We start from the raw sequence: 22,306 nt of genomic DNA on the forward strand, positions 1-22,306 counted from the left end.
CTGAGCTCAAGCTCAAGGTCACCAGATCAACCATCCCAGATTTCCGGATGCTCTGTACTTTTTCCCAAAGCCCCCAACCCAGTATTTGAAAGATGGAAAACACAGGTGCTTTGGTTGAAATTTGCTGCTGCTAAATTTTCAGCAAAACGAGAGGTTAGGCCGGGCTTGATGGCTCAGCCTGTAATCCTAGCACTTTGGGAGGCCGAGGCAAGTGGACTGCCTGAACCTGCAGTTTTGAGACCTACCTGGGTAACTTGGCGAGACCTCGTCTCTATAATAAATAAAAAATTAGCCGGGCATGGTAGTGTGCACCTGTAGTTCTGGCTACTTGGAAGGTTGAGGTGGAAGGATCACCCGAGTCCAGCAGGTCGAGGCTACAGTGGCCGGGAGCATGCCACTGTCCTCCAGCCTGGGTGACAGAGTGAGACTCCAACTCAAAAAAAAAAAAAACATGAGAGGTTAAAGTGATTTATTTTCATGTATCTGAAGCTTCTAATCACCTACTGGTGGTAGGAGACCCATAGATGACAGCATGTGATCCTGCCCACATTTCCTGAACAGCCACTGTCTGTCCTGGCGTTAGTCTGGCTGCTCAGAATCAATCCTCTGCGTGGCTTTGTGAGTTTAAGCAAACCGTATTGAATAAGTTCCCAAATCACAACACAACCCACGACACACCACACACCGCAACATAAACACAGGTCCACTGTGCATGCACACCAATAAAAAGGTTTATTTAGTAGAACGCAGTTTAAGACACCAGCCTCACATTGTGTAACGTGACTCCTGATGTCACCTTTGACAGAAACAGACAGCCCACTGTCTTCACTTGTATTAAACAAAGACAAGTAGTAAAGTCATCATGACTCAAACTGGTTTTTTTGGGGGGTTTTTTCTGAGTTGGAGTCTCACTCTGTTACCGTGGCTGGAGTGCAGTGGCACACTCACAGCCACCCCAGCGTCGACCTGCTGGGCTCTGGTGATCCTTCTGCTTCAGCCTTCCAAGTAGCCTGAACTACAGGCGTGCGCTATTGCACCGGCTAATTTTTTTTTATTAATTGTAGAGACGAGGTCTTGCCAGGTTGCCTGGGCTGGTCTTGAGCCCGCAAGCTCAGGCAATCCACTCTCCTCGGCCTCCCAAAGTGCCAGGATGACAGGTTGAGCCACACTGTGGTTTGTCATAAACCACAATGGCCACACAGAAACAATCATGAGCACCAGCAGCCAGCGAGAACTCTGCACCTGTTCAGCCAAATCAGCTGCTGTCCCGAAAGTGTCCCACACCAGAGGCAGCCACCACAAGGCAGGGATGTCAGCCTTCTTCAAGGACTGATGCCCCTCTGTAAACAGGCAGCACTTTCTCGGGGCTGGCTGGCAGGGGGTAGTCCCTGGACAAAAGCTGTCGGGGGTTGGGTCACGTACATAGACTCACAGTTTCCCAGCAAAGCACACCTGCACCTGAGGGCATCAGAGTTCTTGGTACACTGATACAAATTAGTCCCTTGGACAGTGTTTGAAGGTAAAAATAGGATAGAAAAAAAACAAAGAACACTCTGCCCTTGAACTTCAATTAAAAGCTGGCAGGCCACCATTTAGACCACTGTTGGACTGCAGAGTGATAAAAAAAAAATCCCACAACTGGCATACACCCCCCACCGCCCCTTTCCACCCCTGTTCTGACCATGACCTCCAGATGAGGAAGTAGGGGAATCCATGAATTGTAAGTGTCTGTCACGGGTGGGTGTCGTCACCCTAAGGGAGCAGAGGACGTGCTTTCAAACTCATCAGACTGGTTCTCCCCCATCCCATGGCAAGATAACAAGATCAACAACAAACAAGAAACAGCAAGGGCTACAGGCACCAGAGAAGGCACAAACATTACTGCCATTGTAGACTCACAGAGCAAGGAATCTGGCTTTTCCTCCACTTGTCATGCATCTTCTGTGTCCCAGAAGCGGCGCTGAGAATGTAAATATGTCCTTCTATCCTTACAGGGACCCTGAGTAGAAGGTGGTGGTGTTCTACAGAGGAGGAAAAAAAGTAGAGCCCAGGAAAGCAAAAGGACTCAGTTCAAGGTCACATGGCTCTCTGGTGTCACATCCTGGACGGGATCTAACATGACCCTAGTCTGTACTCAGAACTGCAATGACACTCTGTGCCTGTGTATGCACATAAGCACACATGTGCACACAGGCACGCAGATCAGAACAGCTGGATCACAAGTTGTGACACCATTTTGAAGAACCCCCCACCACACCCATCACTAAGGACTACAGGTACCTAGAACAACAGCCACACAGCCTGTTTCTGTCCCAGCAGACCACAACCCATAGAGGTGACACAGGGCGATATAAGCGACACAGGGCAATATAAGCAGACAATAAGGCCTCCAGTTGTCCCTTTGTAGTTCTAAAAGCCATATCCAGGGCCCCAGTCACATAAAACCAGAAGCTCAGATGAAGCTACTCTGCAAAAGCTGGTGTCTGACATCCCTCTTACAATCAACATCCTCTCCACTGGTGAACAGGTGGCGTGTTTGTTACTCACCTGTAGTTCAGGACATGCCCCGATGCTTAGTCCACACCCCCCGTGACTTCTCATATAACAGCAGTTCCTGACCTTTCTGGCATTAGGGGCTGGTTTCATGGAAGACAATTTTTCCATGGAATTGAGTGGGGAGTGGGAGGGATGTGCAGGCAAACCTCACTGCTGATGCTCATCTGTTATTTGCAGCCGTTCCCTAGCACTAGCATCACCACCTCAGGTCAGCGGTAATTCAAGCAACAGGAAGCGGCTATAAATACAGATGAAGTTTCACTCGCTCACACACCACTCACCTCCCACTGTGTGGCCCAGTTACCAGTCCATGGTCCAGGGGTGGAGACCCCTGCCATAAAACATCTTTTCTCTGCTGATGCCTGTGTTTTCCCTCCTTTCAGACAAGACACATGCCAATCAGGGTGGTATCCTTTTGGCACCGGTTTCCAGAAAACTCAGGCCCTGTGCACGTGTGTCATTAGTTCAAATTGACCCCACTGCATGCTATCTTTAACACATTATTTCAGCCCATCCTTAGATTTAATTAACTTCCTTAGAATAAATCTACTCTCCCAGCCCACTTTTGCAAGTTGTTGCAATAAACACAAGATTCTGCTCCCAGAAATGTCACAGAAAAAAATGAGCATCACAGGTCAACGGTCACAGGCTCCATGCATGATATCCATGAAAAAGGTTTCTTCCCTCATCTCGTCTTCGATGCCCCCAGTGGTCACAAAGCACCCTGTCCTGGCAGACAGTCTCCCCTCCTGAGTGTAACATCCCCAGTGACTGCTGTCTTACAGTGGATCATGGGCTGCTGGCCAGTGCACAGCCCATCTCTGCCTTCTCTCTGCCCTGGACCAGTGAATTATGCTTTTGCCAGGAATTTGGGCAGACCTGGCTCCTCACAGCATTATAATGTTCTGGGATGAAGCTATTCTAGAATCTCTGAAAGGCTCTTGGCTCTCAAGTTACAACCACAGAACAGAGGTGGGCAGAGCAGAGGCCCAGGTGGTCACCTGGTGGAGGAGGGGACACCAGCACAGGAGGGAGCCGAAGCACAGCTGGGTTCGCGGTGGTGCATGTGGGACACTGACACCCCAGAGAACAGCGGGGCTGGCCTCAGAGCTGACCACCAATCCCAGCCTCAGGTGGAGCGTACACGTGCTTCCACACCTGGAAAGCTGAGGAGACACGGAGTCCAAGGACAACAGAGTCACCATGACCCCCGCAAAGACAGGAGGTTGAAATGGGAGAGGAAGAGAGCCAGAGAGACCCTCTGCAGGGGCCTCTGTAGGCTGCACTGTGACCAGGCACAGTGTGGCCATGTTTCAAGTGTCATAGCAGTTCTGAGTGCAGACATGTTTCAAGTGCCCCGATGCTTAGTCCACACCCCCCGTGATTTCTCATATAAGTTTCAAGTTTAAGTTTCAAGTTCAACCAGGCCTGACGCCCGTCTCCACTTCCCATGCTCCTTCATGAGCAATGCGCCTTGGGGAGGTGCTGAGTTCCCCCTTCCCATCATCTCCATCTCACAAATGTTCTAAGGGTTAGCAGGGCATCGCAGCCCAGAGACACCAAGTCCTAGTCTAGAACACAGTGGCACTAAATAACCACTAGCAGAGTGTGAGATTTTCTTTGCTCTGCACAACTTAATTCTTGATTTTAAAATGTGGCCCATCAAAAAATGAGAAACAGTACCAACAAATGTTTCTCACCTCTGAAAGTGTGGAAAGTATATGGCCACGGTCAAGCAAAGCCACAGGCAAGCAGTGTCTTAGTGACCTGGCAAGTCTTTTCACTTTTTTGAGCCCCAGCAGATGACCTCATGGGCAGAACATCTGACACAGCATAGGTACTCGGCAAATAGTAACAAAGAAAAAACAAAAACGGCTCTCAGGTGACCTGGCCAGAACCCACAAGGGCTCAGTCATTCCCAAGGTGACATCTGGGAACATCCGTATTATCTGAAGGCACCGTCATGCCCATCAAAAATACTGGGACCCACAGTGCTAGAAAAGTGCCAGCCCATGCAGAGCCAGGAAAGGAAAAAAATAGATCCCAAGGCTTTCTGCCCTGAGAAGTGACCCTATGCAGGTGGAAACTCCACCCAAGCTCCACAGGACAGAGGAAGGTCCGTTTACACTGTGCTGCCCAGGGCAGTGAGGTAGGAGGGGCACAGGCTGGGCAGGGCTGTCAATTCCATCCTTCCATTTACTCCTCCACAGCCAGGAGGAAGACAGCACTGCCCTGTCACAGGGAGAAAGGTCCACCCAGGAAAAAGCTGTGTGGAAACTGAGTCTCTCGGCGTCCCCGGCCCTCTCCATGACCCCACATTCCATGCAGAGAGGGCAGCCACGGAAGACAGGCACACCCAGGCCCCCACCTGACAGCACGCCCACATGCCATCCCTGCTCTGGCTCCAGTGCACAGCCACAATTCTCACATTTGCACTGATCACCCTTTCTGGAGAGTTTGTTAAAGCACAGATTGCTGAGTTCCGGCCTCAAAGCTCCTGATTCAGGAGATCTGGACAGGGGCCTGAGAATACGCATTTCTATCAGGTTCCCAGCCAATAATGAGGCTGCTCACCCCAGGACCACACTTGGGGGAAGCAACTTGCAAAAGATAACAGAGAGCTTAGTACAGAGTGAACTCTTCATGGTCATCTCAGCAAAACACATACACACACGAACATACACACATAAGATTCACATACATGATAGACACACACATATATACACATGCACATACATATGACAACTACACAACCCACACACAGACACACTCAGATAAATAGCAATTGCATACATAATCCACACACACATACACGTACGGCAATTACATTATTCACACATATACACATTCATATACATAAATAATTACATTACATACACGTCTATTCACACACTTATAACAATTACATACTTAATACACACATACATACGTTCATATATAATAATTATACACCTAATCCACATATAAACATTAACATACACATAGCAATCATATAAATAATACATGCATATGCATTAATAAACATATAATAATTATACACATAACATACACATATACCCATTCATATACATATAATTATATATAATACACACATGCATTCATATACATAATTACATAATACACACATACACTCACATAAACATAAAACTACATACATAATACTCATATACACTCACGCACACATAGCAATTACATATATGTGTATGTGCGTTACCGATTATATAACATGTATGTGCTCATTCATGTACATATAACAACTATATGCACAGTACACACATAGAGCAGCAAGGCAAGTGTGCAGGAGCCAGGATGGGCTGAAGAAGAGCCTGCTCTCAGTGGCCTCACCTGTGGAAAGGAAACAGCCAGCAGGGGTGTCCTAATGCCATGGGAGGCTGTGCCCCAGGACACTCAAGACTCCTTCCAGGACCCCAGACACCAGGGAGCACAGTGACAACGTGCCGGCAGCCACACCAGGCCCTCAGGGCTCTGGCCTGCAGGCTGCTGACAGTTCCACAGCCAACCCCATTAGCCTTAGCACATAGACACGGCATTCCGGTACGACTGATGTCTGGGGCGCAATGACAAAACCAGTGACAAGGGAGCCTCTGAGAAGACAGAGAACTGCATCTGAGGCTGAGGCATACACTTCATCAGGGCCTTAGGAGAGACACACAGCTCAGGGGCCACCTGGGTCTCTTCCCCTACTTCCCAGGGCCTGGGTTAGACACAAGGAAATCAGTCACGGAAACGAACTGCGGCCTGTCAAAACCAAGTACAAAGATGCATCTTCAAAACTTAAGGCTGTGAGTTTCACAGAAAGAGTGGAAGTGGGGGGAGAGTAGATGGCCCAGGGGCACTGCTGAGGCCAACAAGGACAGCCCGCCGCCGATGGCCTCAACTCTTCAAGTTACAACACGTTTTTCATGGCTTGTAGATATCTTAGACTTTTGAGAGAGATTTTTTTAACCTTCTCATGACCTCAAATGCACATTTTGCTCTCCCAGAAGCAGAGAGACCACACCATATGTCTCTGCACACCGTGTACACTAAAAGAAGCATAATAAAGGCACCCGGTCCGTCAACAGGGCATCTGTGATGTGTCTGATTCGCGCATGTCCCCTTTCTTTCATTTTGTTCCCAGCTAGGTTAGGAAGCACACCCATCCCTACTGGGCAAAGGAGGAAATGAAGGCTCAGGGTGGGCAGGGGCAAGCATGGAGCCTAGTCAGTCAGGGATAGAGCCAGAATCTGAACTTGGCTTCATCAGAACAGGGAAGATGCCGCACGGGCCGCTGCTCAGCCGAGCCCCTGGGAGAATGTTCTACTAAACCACAAGGTAGAGCCAGCACCACGTCTGGAAGCCACTGGGCTCTTAGCCCACAGAGACGGAAGACAGAAAGACTGGCAAAACTTTCAGAACACTCTGGATTCTGTGCACAGCAAAAGTCAGGGAGAGCCAAGGGCATGAAGCCCTGTCCAGCATGGGAAGTATGGGGAACACACCTGATAGATGCCCAGGGGGAGCTGGTCGGCACACCTGTTTCCCTCCCTATCAGGTGAGGCAGGACCTGCGAACACTTCCCCAGCAGCAAAAGGCTGCTTCATGTCTGCTGGGAGTCGCTTCCGACTGGCAATGAGAGAAGAGGCGAGCCCTACAGATGTCCTGCCAGCTGCTAGGAAGTCATTAGAAACAAGGATTTATCTCATCGCCAAAGTGCGGAGGCAAAGAAAACACCAGGAGGTGCCACCACATTCTGGGAAGCTTCATTTGAAAAAGTAAGCGGCAATTTAAATGCACCTAATAACAAGCCAAGGAGAAAGTGCTATCATGTGTTTAACCTCAACCTGATAAGAAACAAAATCATGGCATTTGTCAGAGACTGATGTCCGCAAGTCACTACACCAAATTGTCCACAGCCACCTGTGACTCAAGCACCGTCACTGTCCACGTCTTAATCACCAAGACAATGGACATGTGGGGTCGTCCCTTTACAGCTAAAGGAAACTCGGACTCAGGGAAATTAACCCCTGAAGACCATCATCACGGATTCGAAAGGTAGTTCTCCTTTTAAGAAACCACATGCATGGCCAGCGCAGGGTGATCAAAGGTACCTTTAGAAAGCCCAGTGAATGAAAGCTGAGGTCAAGGGGGAGGCCGTGGATCCCAGAAGCAGCTGACATAATCCCCAAAGTGGGCAGAGCTTCAAGAAAGAGGGTCCTATGGGATGGAACAAAGGTCCCAAAGAAATGCAAAAGCCTTACCTGCTCTAGCTGGACTTGGACACAGCAGGGAATCACCACCTTCAAAAGAGAGAAACAGGTCAGCAAAAGGCTTCTCCAGAAAAAAACTTCACATAAGAGTCAAGCCAGGATTCCATGGGCTAAAACTACCTCTAACCTCTTTCCTGGCCTCAGAGCTGTAGCATTTCAAGACTGACAAAACCTAGAGTTAACAGAGTCCAAGTTTTTGTTAACTTTCGGAAAGTCCCAATCCTTTTTGAGAATTTCATGAAAACTATGGAGCCTCCCCCTCAAGAAAAATGCAAATCACTCACAGACACAGAATTTCACCTTCCGTTTTGAAGAACTGGTGGACTCCCATGACAGTAACGTCTGAGTCAGGCCACACTCCTCTTCCCTAGGGAGTGTGGGCAGCAGGGCCCACAGAAGTGGGTGAAGGACCCTGCCTGGTGGTCTCCAAGCTGTCCCCACTCCTCCCCCTCTCCCCCAGGACTTGCAATCGCTACAACATGAGTTGCCTTTGCTAGAACTATCTTCACAAGTGAAACTGAAAACAGTCTGAATGTGGCAATGGCAGTGTGGTTATTCCATTCAGCAGTAGAGACAGCAAAGAGTTCCCTCTGACTCTAGAATAGTCCTCTGAGGAACAGAGAGCTCGTCAAGAAAGACACACACAAGCCTAAGTGTTAAGATAGTTAAAATCCAGTCAGGAGAGCAAGTGACCATTTTGAGGAAAAGACCCCACCTTCGGCATCTGCCTTCAGTAGGATCTCTGCTCCACCACCTGTCAGCCACAGGACCTTGGCTTTAATCTCTCTGGGCCTCAGGTTCCACATCTGAAAACTGAAGGCAGTAACAGTGCCTTTCTCGAAGGGTAATTGTGAGGATTAAGAGACTGTGTGAGGAGCTCGGAGAGTGGCCAGCACAGAGCAGGGTTTCAGTCACACAGTCACAGGGCTCTCCCCGGGGAAGGGCTGAGAAGATCAGACTTGCTTCATGCTGCCCTAGGGGCTGACCCGGAGCCTGGTGCCCACAGATAGGATTCACCTTCCCACAGCCTGCCTCACTCCTAAGCTTACTCCCGGCTCTGCCTCCTCCAGAACCCCAGCACCTGCACTCTCAAGGAGCTTTCTGAAAATGTGCAACGGAAGGAGAAATCTCAAAGATCTGACTAACTGTCCTTGTGGTTTGGAGTGGGCGGCAGCATGACCTTGGTGCTTGCCAGGGAGCTATTTATAGCCCTCTGCTTATCTTACGCAGTAAGTTCCTCAAGGAGTATGTGACACATGGTCATTCATTCGTCTGGGACATATCATTACTCCGCCAGGATTCTGACTCATATTCGTGCTGGGGCGGGGTCCTCTCTCGTGGTTCCTGTCCCCCCACGACTGGGTGCCCCTCTGCATCCACTCAGCCATCAGCCAGCAGGAACACTGTCTTCACTTGTGTGTCTTCAGCTCCGCATGTATACATTCAGGTTTCATGAATGGACGAGGGAATAAGTAAACAAATGGAAAGCAAACAAACAAACACATGGCTTTGGGAATGGAGTTAAAGAAATGTGCAGAAAACCAGAGCTCCTGACTTTAAAAAGTCACTATCTATATTCCATGCAATGGAATATTATACAGCAATAAAAAGAAATGTACTATCAAGGCATGAAAAGACATGGAGGGAGCTTAAGTACACACTAAGTACAAGAAGCTAATCTGAGACTACATATTGTATGATTCCAACTCTACCACATTCTGCAAAAGGCAAACCTAGAAAAACGAATAGTAAAAAGGTCAGTGATAGCCAGGGATTGTGGGGGAGGGATGCACGGGCAGAGCCCAGAGGATTTGGGGACAGTGAAGCAATCCTGCATGATGCTATCATGGTAGATACATGTCACTATACCTTTGTCCAAACCCACAGAATGTGCAACACCCAGAGTGTATCCTCATGTAAACTATGGACTTTGATTAATAATACTGTATCAATACTGGTTTATCAAGTGTATCAAGGAATACAAGATATTTATATGAGGCATAGGAGTGTGTTCAGTTATTGTTATTTTTTTAATTGTCTGGAAGCCTGTGTTTGCTGAGAAAACGAAAAGCTCTATGCATTATCAGAGACTTGAGTTTTAAAAGCGGCTGCCACTAAGGGATTCAGTCAAGAAGCCAGGTGTACTCTGTGTGTTCTAGATAGGGTACAGTAACACCTGCTGGGCCGCAGGGTGTCCTCCAGAAAAGGAGAGGTGAGTCCTACCCACCTCGGTCCATCTAGAACGGACATCGCCAAAGTGTTCTGAAGTGGGCATGTCCAATCTAGTCCAATTCCATCACTTGTTCAACATATTTTTACTGAGTGCCTTTTCCTGCCAGGACTCACTGTTCAAAAACTGTAAACTCACTGTAAACAAAACAGACTGGTCGCCACCCCCATGGAGCTTACGGTACATGTAACATAAACACTCTGTACCTCCCCACCTGCATCTTAGCGAACTGAGAGAACCAGTCACAGCCTCCTACTGCCTGTTCTCATGTGTACTATTATAAAATGCAGATAATAAATGTCTGAGAAAAGACTTTAAATGAGAATTTGCAAATGGAAGTGCATATGGAGCACAAGCCCAGAGAACAGGACACTTTGGAAGCAAAGAGTCACTTGTTGATCAAGAGAAAGTTAATTTCTGCAAAGAACTGCACACATCTAATTTAGTAAAAACCAGGATCAACTGAACACATCAAACCCTAGTTCCTTCAATGTGGCTAAAACCATGTTCCAGGACAGGAACTACCAGGGCAGATCTCCATTGTGTCTGACCTCCCTTATGCCAAGGCAGGCAGCTGACCACAGGTGGACCACAGATGGACAGAACCACGGGGCTTGAGGTAGACGGAACCATGAGGCCTGAAGCTGGACAAGCAGCTGCCTGGTCCAGGAGCTCACGTGTACTTATGTCACCAGCCAGCTCAGCACTAAGGAGCATATGGACTGGGCAGTCATGCCATCAGCCGCATTGCTGGACACTCAGGTGTCACCGGCAGTTCTTCAACCTGAGCAGAAAGGCAGAAGCTCATGCTTCTCTGAATAGGGTTGCGTCCCCTGGAGCGCACACAGTTCTGGAGCACACACAGTTCTGGAGCTCTCCGCTGCTGCTCCAGCTGCCTCTCTGGCTTCCCCTGCAGGGCGTGCGGCATCTCCTGGGATGAAGCCAGGTAAGGGAGCGAGGTCTCACCTGCTTACTCTCTCCCTCCTCCAACTCCAACTCTGATCAAAGGCCTCAAAGCCCTGTCAGTTCTTTGGCTCTTTTCATTAGACAGAGGGAAACACTGTGGGCCAGAGTCATCTCCAGGTTGGCCTGACGTTCCTGGCAGGAAGGAGTTTTGCATTTAGGTCTTAACATGCCAGTCTCGACATACTGATGGAGCTGAAAATGGAGCAGGCGGCCCCCCAATGCTGCAGGACGAGGGGAAGTTCCCAGTGCTGCGGGGTTTCCTGAGACCACAGCCTCTAAGCTGTGTCTGGCCCCATAAGTGCACGGCCAGTCTGGTGGGGATGTGAGAAGTGGCATGGCCAGGGGTCTGGGCGGCAGCCCCCGTCCCAGCCAAGCTTTGCCAGCTCTGTAAAACAGTGTGGAGTGAGTCTCAGGGGAGTGGGAGGAAGGCATGAAGACAGAACAATGCTCCCTGTGTCAAGGCCTACCCACAGGAGGCCCACAGTTTACCCAATGTGCAGACTCAAGTCCGTTGGATGACTATTAACAACAGGGCCAAGTGCTCTGTATGGCTTCCGCTCTTCAGGCCTCAGCGTGACCCTGAAAGCCAACGAGCATCGTTCTGTGGATGACAGGCGAGTCTTAGAGAGGTCAGGCCACTGCACAGACTTTCACAGAGAGACGATGCCAGCTGGATCCCCAGCTCCACGCTCCTCTTTTGACAGGAGCTGTGCTCCCCTCTCACAAGGGGCTATCGCAAGAGTCAGGGTGACAAGAGGTAACAATAGCATAAGTGGCTAGAAGCAGAGCAGCTCCTGCTAGCAGCTACGGAAAACTGGACAGAGGGCCGAGGGCTGAAGGCCATGCACTGTGGCAGCCCCAGTCCCCCAAGACCCATTCTTCCTGTGACAGACACGAGGGCCCCTCTGAGAAGCTTGCCCGAGAGCCACTTTATGGCCTTCTCTTGGCTCTATTTGGGGCCTAATCTGCCGTTACCAAGGACGACCACAAACAAACAAGGCTGCACCTGGCTACGCGGGCGCCTGGCTACGCCAGTATCGGTAACCTTGTCTCCAAGCCAGCAGGTCAACAGGATGGTGGCAGAGAGGGGCGAGGGCTGGCCACTGTGTCCTTGGGAATGTGAGTATGTGGATGCCTGTGTGAGTGTGAGAGTGGGGGAGTGCGTGAAGCATGTATGATTGTGGATATCCGCAAATGTGTTCTTTTTGTGTAACAGTGTGTGTATAAGTTTGAGAATGCTATGAATTTGCCCGAGAAGGAGTGGTGGTGGATTGTGTGCATGTGGGTGTGTGTGTGTGTGTGTGTGTGTGTGTGTGTGTGTCTCATAAGAACGTATGAACGCGTGTCTGAAACTGTGAGTTTGTGAACGTGTGTGTGTGCCTGAGTATCTGTGTTTCCAGGTACGTGTAAGAGTGTCCATGTCTGAAATTGCATGTCTGTGTGTTCCTATGTACGTGTATGTCTTAATGTGAGAGTGTGACTGAGTGTCTCTGTGAGTGTATATCTGTGTGTGAGAATGTGTCCACGAGCGCATCTCTCTGTGAGAGTGTGTGTGTGAGTGCATGCCCACATAACAAAAGCTCAGCCCTGCAGCTCCACTGCCCAAGGTGAATGACAGTGCTTTGACCAGCAAGCGTATTCTGCCTTGGAAAGTGTCTCCACCCACGGGAGGTCTAGCCTCAACTCTGTCACCCCGGTGCTGCCTGCCACGGACACCCAGGACCCCAGATGCACATCTTTCTCCACGGGCAGATCAACTCCCCAACCCCATCCAGCCCCTTTCTGCTTACTTCTGGAGATCAAAGTCACAGGAGACAGGAAGGACAATTCAGTTCTCCATGTGCTTGACAGACATTGTTTTCCTTTTGATTAATACAATAAAGCTACGAACCCAGCTTTTGTGGTTGTTGTCGCTTATTAAATCTTACTGTGGACAAATCCATATAGAAAGTGACACTTTCCCACCAGGTTCTCTAAAAATATGTGGGTATAACTGATGCATTTCATATTAGACAGAAAAAGGTAAACCGGAGTTCAATCTTTCCTGAATCAGCAAGAAGTCTAACCACATTAGCGCACGTAAAGAGCTTCCTAGCAGCTCACAGTTGTCTGAGGTGAGAACTGAACCGAGTGCCCTCAAGTATCTAGCATGTCTTCACGTGCATAGCTGCTCTGAGAGGGGCCAGCATGCTCAGCCTCTCCTTCTGTCCTTTTTTCCTGTTTGCTCTCCAGGTAATTCTGCACACAGGTGAACTCTCCCCACTTTGGCATCAAGTGGGTATGGGCAAACCTTGTTCACAGCAGATTCTGGAGGGTGGATCAGCTCAACAGTATCAAACCGCAGTAATTAAAATACATTCCATAAATGCACACATGCACCAAATACAAATCCATCAGCCATCACTCAGGCCAAATAAGTGCCAATGAGTGGAGAAAAAAGGGCCAGCTGCCGACCTGCCTCAGTCTTGCAGAAGAGCAAGAGAGTCACTTGCTAGGTTAAGCCAAGCAGAAAGGGACAACAGCATGCATAAGTTTTAGCATCACATAAAGTTACTTTAATCATAATAATTTGAATTTGAAGATAAGTTGTACAAAATTGAAAATGAAGTTGACTTTTGGCTTATCTTGACAAAAGTAATTACTTATGAAGAAACTTCAACATGAGGCACTTCTTTTTCTGAAAACAGAACACTCCAAGGTAACCAGCCTCTCAGGCCCTGAACAAGGCCAGGGAGAAACGGTTATGGACACCAAGAATTCACTGGTTACCTGGACCTTATGAGATAGATAACAGGAGGTCGGGATGCTTCCTGAATCTCTATATGGAGTAGCTGCCTGGCTGGAAGGAGGCCGAAGTTTCCATGAAGGGGCACTTCTATTATGTTACAGTTTTCCCTGCTCACTGTATGCTACTGACCAACAGCACAGCAAGATGTTTTTATCTGTCTATTGTATAAGATGGAGAAAAGATAAAGTGTTCATTGCTGTTACTGCATTATCATTATAAATGGAGGAGATCAAGTGAGAAGATGAAAGTTGCCCTGTATCCTAACTGTTGACAGGTTGGTTCTCTCCTGGGCTTGTAGAGTGATGTCTCCTCCCTGTGTTTACATGGCCATCCTCTGTGTGTGTCTGTGTCCCAATCTCCCTTTTTTTTTTTTTTACTTTTAATTTTTTTTTATTTTGAGGATGTGGGGTTCAATTCAGGGTAGGTATACAAGTGTTCATTATGCAGGTACCCTTGTTGATGAGGTGTGCCACCCTTCCACAGGCAGATTCCCACTACTGCCAATCCCACTTCCCTGCTCCTCTCCCGGCAGTTTCCCGCTACTGCCAAAACTTTTCTTAGAGTATTAGGATAATTGTTCAAGGTCCGCTTATGAGGGAAAACACGTGATTCTCAGTTCTTTGTTTCTGTGAAAGATCACTCAGTATAATAGATTCTAAGTCCATCTAAGTTGCGGCGAAGTTCATGATTTTATTCTTCTTTATGGCTGCATAATAGTCCATCATGTGTATGTACCACATTTTTTTAATCCAGTCCTCTTTTGATGGGCAACACGGTTGGTTCCATGTTCTTGCTACTGTGGACAATGCTGCGACAAACATTCGTGGGCAGGTATCTTTTTTATAGAGTGATTTGAGTTCTTCCAGGTATATTCTCAGTAGGGGGATTGCGGGGTCCTATGGAAGGTCAATTTTTAGATCTTTTAGGAATCGCCACACTGTCTTCCACAGAGGCTGCACTAGTTTACACTCCCACCAACAGTGTAAAAGTGTTCCCTTTTTGCCACATCCCCTCCAGCATCTGTTGTTTTTTGAGTTATTGATGATGGCCATCCTAACTGGAGTTAGGTGCTATCTCAGTGTAGTTTTAATTTGCATTTCTTTCCAATCTCCCTTTTTATAAGGACACCAGTCAGGGCCTCTCTAACGACCCTATGATAACTAAACTACCCCTTTAAAGATCCTATCTCCAAATACAGTCTCATTCTGAGGTCCTGGAGACTAGGAATTCAGCATATGAATTTCAGGGGTATGAGGGGTGCATACAACTCAGTCTCTGACACCAACAATCAAAGATCTGATAGGACCAGTGGACCCAGAACTTTCTCAGAAAACCAGCAGGAACTGTGTCCTCCAGGCAGGGTCCTGGGGTGGGGGGTGGGGGGTAACCGCTGCTCATCATTCAAGGCTGCTTCTACAATGTTCCCTGTGGTTGGGGGCTCCATCAAGGGTTGAAGAGAAACCAAGGGTCAGACTTTCAAAACAAGCCTGCAAACAACAACAGGTCTATACAAAGGCTAGAGGTACAAAATGAGGACATTGGAGACTTTATTAACTTTCTTTACTTCCTTCAAGAGGTCTCCCTAACTTTTGCTTCTGTGTACCCTTTGTTAGACTTGACCCTGGAATCCCTAATTAGGTTCACATTCTTCAGGAAGCTCTGTTATCCTGCTAAGCGTTAAAGCCCAATTTAGCCTGCTCTAATCCCCATGAGAAAACACGCAGCCCAGCAGACGCAATTAAACCTCCTCAGCCTGCGAGCCACAAGCAGACAGGGAGTGGAAGAGAAAGAAAAGGAGAATTCCTGGAATCGGGGTATTACATTTTTCCTCCAAGTTAACAAGCACCTTGTGAAGACCATGCCCATGGCAGAGAGAGAGAGAAAGAAGAGAGGGAAAAAGTCAGTCCCTTCGAGGCTTTCTCAGTTCTTGGTCTCAGCTCTCCTAGCCTCTTGGGGCCTCAGTTTCTTCTTTCAATCCAGCGCTGTGATTCTAATAATTTCAGAGAGAATAAGAGTTGTGCACCTACCCCAGAAGGGAAGCCCTTTCCCTCACCATTACCAAGGTTGTGTAGCTGTTGACCACTGACTCCCCTTACCAGATTAAGGCCCGCAGTCACCACCCACAGGGCAGGTCAGGTCTTCCTTGGCTTCAGGCAAGAAAGTCCCTACTTGTAGGAAATATAATATAATTTAAATAATACTGTTCTGCATCTGTGACGTTGCCACTATTGGTCCCAGGGCCGAAATCGAACAAGAATCTACTGTTGGATCAATGTCCCAGGAAATCTGAAAGTGGCTGAAAAGTACACTTCCAGGACCAATTAGATGCATGGTACATAAGTCCCAGCAAGAGGTGCACAACAGAATACCCCAGTAGTTGGCATGCGTTCTTGTAATGAGTCCGTCCTACAAGGGGGGGCTGGCAGGGAGGCCGAGGGGCTCGCCGGACACTCATTGGACAGCTGAAGCCCACCTGGCCCAAGACCCCCACAGCATCAGGCAAGACCACAATCAGGGTCTACAGGACTCCTGGACTGATACTTATCAGAGTCCTGTGTCGTATCTTTTTAAAAAGGAGAAACAGAAACATCCGGTGATTGATTAAATGTTAGTGGCTGGCAAGAGAACAAGAAGAAAAACTCATAAATCCAACTTAACAGCAGAAAGATTAAAAAGCAATTATTTTAAGAAGTCTTTTAAAGATTTTTGGGGGATCATTTAAAATGCCAAGGATTAAGATTTAACTGCATCAAAATTACTGGATCCATTTCCACAAGGAAAATCCAGGTCGCGACTCAGTCACTCCACACCAGCTACATCCTGACTGGCCTAGGAATCTCTCACAGGCCACTTATCATAAGCAATAAAATCATTTTCACTTTAATTAATTAGAAGAGATGACAGTTACCTTTCCAATACCATCCCTGCACATTATTCCCAACACGTCTCTGAGTAAGAGCTCGGTCAGTTGTGTTTTCAAAGACTGTGGCATCACACCAGGTCTCCTGCAACATCACTCTGCCACTGCCCCATCAAGAAGTGGGGTCTGTCCCCATTCCTTTGGATCTGGACTGGGCCCGGCTCACCCTGTGACCTGTTGGGATGCGTGGAATATGGCAGAACTTTCGAAGCCCAGCCTTAGGAAGTCTTGAGGATCCCATGGTTGGCCCAGCCGCCATGGCGAAGGGTAGCAGCTACACCCACAAGCTGATAAAGGAACACCAAGACACCCAACAGCCCAGTGCCAACAGTCAGAAATGGGCATGATGAATTTGGGACCCTCTGGCAGCCCCAAGCCCCAGCTGGCACCACATAAATTGAAGACTGCGTGGCCAGCTCACAAAGCTGTCACAGCTTGTTGGCTTCAACCTCTGAGTGGGGGGATGATTCTTTAGACAACAACAGGGCACAGAAATAGCAGACCCAGTGACGTGCGCGGCCCCAGGCACACCCACACCAGTGTGTCAGGCACTAGAATGCCATCCTTCAGAGACGTCCATCAGGGGAGTGGAAGAAAGCAGCTCTAAATGAGCATGGGAAGAAGCAAATGGCAGCAACAATGCCATGCACCACCCAGATGAGGAGTTTCCAAGTGCCAACGGCAGAGGCCAAAGGTGAACAAGAGTGCGTGAGTGCCAATGGAGTCCCCCTGCTCCAATGAAGGAGGGCAGGCCTCACCCAGCATGCCAGTGGGGCAGAGGAGCCAGGGAAGCAGCATCGGCTTCCCCATCTATGTCACAATTCCCCCAAAAAATACAGCAGGCTGAACATTTGTGGCACATGACTTTTGCATGGAAGCTTCAATTTTAAACAAGAATTTATTTTAAACCAAAGATGTGTGTGTATATATGATATGTACACACACACACACACACACTTTAAATTCCATAGAGTCACTGGATAGACTAGGAAACGCTCCACTCTTTGCATTAAGAGACTGAAATCATAGCATGCCCTCTGCTTCTTTCAGCTGGCCCTGATTAACTCACAGAGCTGACCTCTGTGAACTCAACTTTCCTCTTCTGTGAAATGGGGAGGCTATTACCTCCCAAGGTGGCTGTGGATGTCAAGATCATAGGAAATCCTTTTGACAGAGTGTGAGTATATTAAACACATACTATTAGATTGGTGCGGAGGTCAGAGGAGACCTGTGTTCTTCCGAAGACAACAGCACAATGACCGAAGACCATCTTGAAGGGCCACAAGGACTATGTATATCTCTCCTGACACACAAACCCCACTGTAGCATCCAGACTTGGCATTTCCTGAGATGATTTTCCGATGATAAGCTGTAGCAGCAAGACGAATTCACAATCATATTTAACATGGGTGAGATGGACATCTCCCTCAGCCCTCCTGTTCACCTAAAGGAGAACCAAGTGACAGGGCCTGAGATAACAGGTCTGGGTGGGATGTTGTAACCCGAGTACTATGGCCTGCAGAGATGGCCTTGCGATGACACTGACATCTGCGTGTCCCTGTGAGTCATGGCCAGTTCCTGAAAGTAATCTCACAGGTTCCTGGAAGGATGGGCTTGGATGATATACTTGACAGAGTTAACATTTAAAACCATTCAACTGATGGTCTAAGGAAATTCAAAATATATTTTGCTTCAGTTTATTCATGTTTAACACAAAAGTTAAGACATTAGACTCTCAAGAAGTTGTACGAGGACCAATGAATGGGGACCTTAATTATTTGTGCCACAATCAACCACCTTCCCAACTACATGCCAGCAACTGCCAATCCCACTCACAAATGACAAGAAGACACCATCCCGTGTCTGCCCTATCCTGGCTTTCTGCCCTTGCTCTAGAGAACCTCGCTCAAGTTCAACCAATGCCTCTTGAAGCAACCCAATGAGCATTTCTCAGGGACTGGTCCCATCACTCCTTGGAAAGGTAGCCAGGAGTCCTTCCCATCAGGGAGAAAAAGGTACCTTGTGGTGGAGGCAGCCCCCGCCAGGGCACTCGGCTTGGCCACAGACAGGAAGGCTGGACTTCGGCCCACACGCCAGGTGCCCAGGCCTGCATGGAGGAGATGGCCACATGGGAAAGCAGCCACCCTGCCTGACACTACACTATGAGCTCCAGAGCCCAGCACTGCCACTACTCCCACCCATTACCCTCTTCTCTGTCCTCACTTCTGACCAGCAGTGGTCCAGGCTCAAGTCCCTTGGCCTAACCCCACTCCCCACCTTAGTCTCGGCCCAGGCTACTCCCGCTGCCTAGAAAGCCACCCACTCGCCTTCGGTGGGTCAGGGGGCCATGCTTCAAGTTCTTCAGGAGACGCACAAGTAAGACGTGCCCTCACCCCCAGTCAATGAACTGCGCCAAAGTGTCAGGACAAGCAAAACATGTGCTTCCTTTGTTTTTTTTTAAAACATGAGTGTAGAAATGACACAACTCCCCCATTCCCCCGTGACTTTTCTAACATCCCCTTCTTGTTTCAAAGGGGAAGGTCCAAGGGAACAGTAATATTAAAACAAAGCCCTGTTTCCAGAGGCTTTTAAGAAGAATGTTGGGTACAGCATCAACTGCGAGGCAGTTGAGTGGACATGTGTGTTTTCAAGCATGCCAGCTTCCTGCTGAGAAAGGGGAGTTTCTGGTCATGGGAATACCAAGCTGGAGAGGGTCCCGAGTCTGTGGGATCTGAGGCCGGTTCATCAGGCAGCTTATTAGGACGGCATCCGGCTCACATCAGCTAATGTCACCCCCAACCCTTGCTTCCTGGGAGGCCACGCAGCATCTGCGATTTCCATCTGAAACCAACCACAGGCTCCCCACAGCAGGTCCTGATTTCCACTGACCTCTGGCTGATGACATTGCAGAGAAAGTGTATACTTCTAGGGAGGAACCACAGGAGCTCATCAGTAGAGCTGCCCTTCCAGAGGGAGGTGTGGGTCTCTTTGCTCAATGCTCAGTGGTTGTCAGTGAAGGAAAGAAATCGCACAAGGAAGTGAGCTGGTCACTTCTGCAAACTCTTTTTGGGTCAGTCATCCATTCATTCATTCATTCTTAGTCATCCATCCATTCATTCATTCATTGAAGAATGATATTTCAAACAAATTTCACACTTCAGGGCACTAAGATGAGAAAGAATTAGTAGTTGTTGTCAGGAAAACAGCTTAATAAGGAAGAAAAGGCACAGACAGACAATGGTTAGAAGAAAATGGCAAATATCACACAGGGGAGCGTTGAGGGAAATTTCCCCAAAAGACATTTTGTCAAAACTGTCTGAAATAACACAATGAATCACACAACGGTCTTTGCCAATCATCCTTTGATCCAAGGAAGGCTGACAAGAAAGGAAAAAAATGAGAGACCTTAACAGATCATAACTTTATCATCAAATCATTAGACAAACGTTTAAATTAACATCAGGCTTAACATGGACAACTAGCAAATGCTAATATCTACATAAATATATTCCATGAAACCCAAATTAGTTCACACTATCTGAAGCCAGACATCTATTCCTACTCCCAAAATCCTGCTAACGACGTTCCTCTTTACTCAGTGTCCCAAAGCAAAAACCTAGGAAGTATCCATGAGCCCTGCCTCTGACCCATCTGGTCAGTACACAGGTCCTAAAACCTAAGAAGCACCCGTGAGCCCTGCCTCTAACCCATCTGGTCGGTACACAGGTACTCAGTGTCCCGAAGTAAAAACCTAAGAAGTACCCATGAGCCCAACCTCTGACCCATCTGGTCGGTACACAGCTACCTTTAATACGCCCACAAGGTTACTTCCTACTGACCCATCCATCAGTCAAGGTCAGGCCACCTGGCTCTCACTGGGCAGCACTAAGTGTTCTAACTGACCTCCTAAGATACAACCGACTCCCCTCCAAATGATTTGCAAAAGTAAAGGAAAAAAATCCTGGATGCATAATTTCTGACATCCACACCCCACCTCCACCAAGAGAGGCTGTTGTAAGTTTATTGTTCTAAAGACCCTCTGAGCGGGGGAAGTTTCCAGTCTCAGGGAGGTTTAACAACCCAGATGCCTGCACACGGCTTTATGAAGAACAGAAGGGATGCCTTGTGTTTGGAAAGTTCCAGGGGAATTTAGAGTTGAAGGGGTGCAGACACAGTGTGCAAGAAGGCTGGAGTTAAAATGCCTAGAAACGCACAGAAATGAACTCGGCCGGCTGCTCCGGGAGGCTCAGGGAGGGTGCTCTGTGAGCTATTTCTGTGCTTGACGGAAAATGGGGGTAGGCACTTCCTGAATCCCTGCCTAAAATTAACAGCTTTACAGAACGGGAGGGGAGAGGAAGCACATGGTGAAACAGAAGTTTTATGTTACAAATTAAAATCTAGAGGTGGGGACATGAATGCTTAGTTAGGGGTTTTGACCCTGCTGCTAAAAATATAGCTGAAAGGACAAATAGGGGTCTTAATATGAAGCCTTCAGAAGTAGCCACACAAAACAAAAAGCCAGCGTCCTGGTTAGAAACATTCTGCACATAGAACACGAAGCAGTTCCACAAGGAGTGGTGTGAGGACGCACACAAAGAGACCACCTCAAAACACCCCAGACACGCCAGCCTGGTCGCCGGAGAGCACAAGTGTGCAAGGCTCATGGCCACGAACTCATTGGTCATCCTGTGTTCCAGAGGGCTAAGCCCACAGACACACATGCTAACAACATGGAAGAGCACCCAGGAGCCTGCCAGGAGGCAAAGTGGGTCATGTGGAGGTATGGTGGTGGTGAGGACAAGGCCCACACGGTCTCTCAAGCCCACCAAGGTGACCTAGACTGACAGCGGCAGTGAAGTCCCAGCAGCAGCAGCCTGGAGCACCTCTTCCACCCTGAATCCCAGGCCTTGGAAGACCACGGAAGCAACAGGCCATAGAGGGAAACCCCGGGATCAAGATCCCACTGGGAAGCCACTCTCAGAGACTGAATGTGGCGTCCCAACCAGAACTGCGGCCCAGGACTGCCAGGAAAGTCCCTGCAATGTGCTTCTACAGAGATCACATTGCTAGATGCCAGGATGGGTGGCATCAATGTGGAAGAACTGCCATAGTAAAAACTCCCCCGTGTCTAAAACACTCAAGAAGAATGGGCATCTTTGAGGCTGACGAACTGAGCACACCTTCCTCTTATCAGCCAAAAAAAAGGTAAAGACAGAACACTTGTCCAGAGGTGGAGGCAAGGACATGTCAACACAGTACAGCAAATGGAGTTCTAACCCGTAGAGAGTGAGAGGCAGGGTCAGAGAAGAAGAGTTTATGATCCAGAGGAGCACCAGGTATACAGAGCTGGGAGAGGCGCTGATGTCACCCAGCCAAGAAGCATGGAGATGAGGGGGCCGCCCAGAATTTAGAAGCCAGAGAGATCGCAGTGAGCCCGGAAATGAGGGATTATGGGGGGGAGGCATAGATAGGAATTTTGAACCATTCAAAAGATGAATGGTAGTCTGAAAAAAGACGTAGTAAGAAAAGTGTGTCCAAAAAAAGGAAATCCATGAACAGGATGTTAGCTCACACAG

The 22,306-nt window shown here is 48.3% G+C and overlaps 1 protein-coding gene across 1 annotated transcript in view; it reads right to left on the reverse strand.

Annotated features, from left to right (window-relative positions):
* The window catches only part of TNS3 (tensin 3), a 245,918-nt gene that overhangs the window by 190,085 nt on the left and 33,527 nt on the right, over positions 1-22,306 (reverse strand). Inside the window, exon 3 of the mRNA XM_008063105.2 lies at positions 7,818-7,856. The gene's annotated coding sequence lies outside the window, so the exon portion shown is untranslated. The remainder of the gene's footprint in view (positions 1-7,817; positions 7,857-22,306) is intronic.

This window comes from Carlito syrichta, unplaced genomic scaffold, assembly GCF_000164805.1.
Source record: "Carlito syrichta isolate Samal-C Ts95f unplaced genomic scaffold, Tarsius_syrichta-2.0.1 Scaffold306591, whole genome shotgun sequence".
Lineage (NCBI taxonomy): Eukaryota > Metazoa > Chordata > Mammalia > Primates > Tarsiidae > Carlito > Carlito syrichta.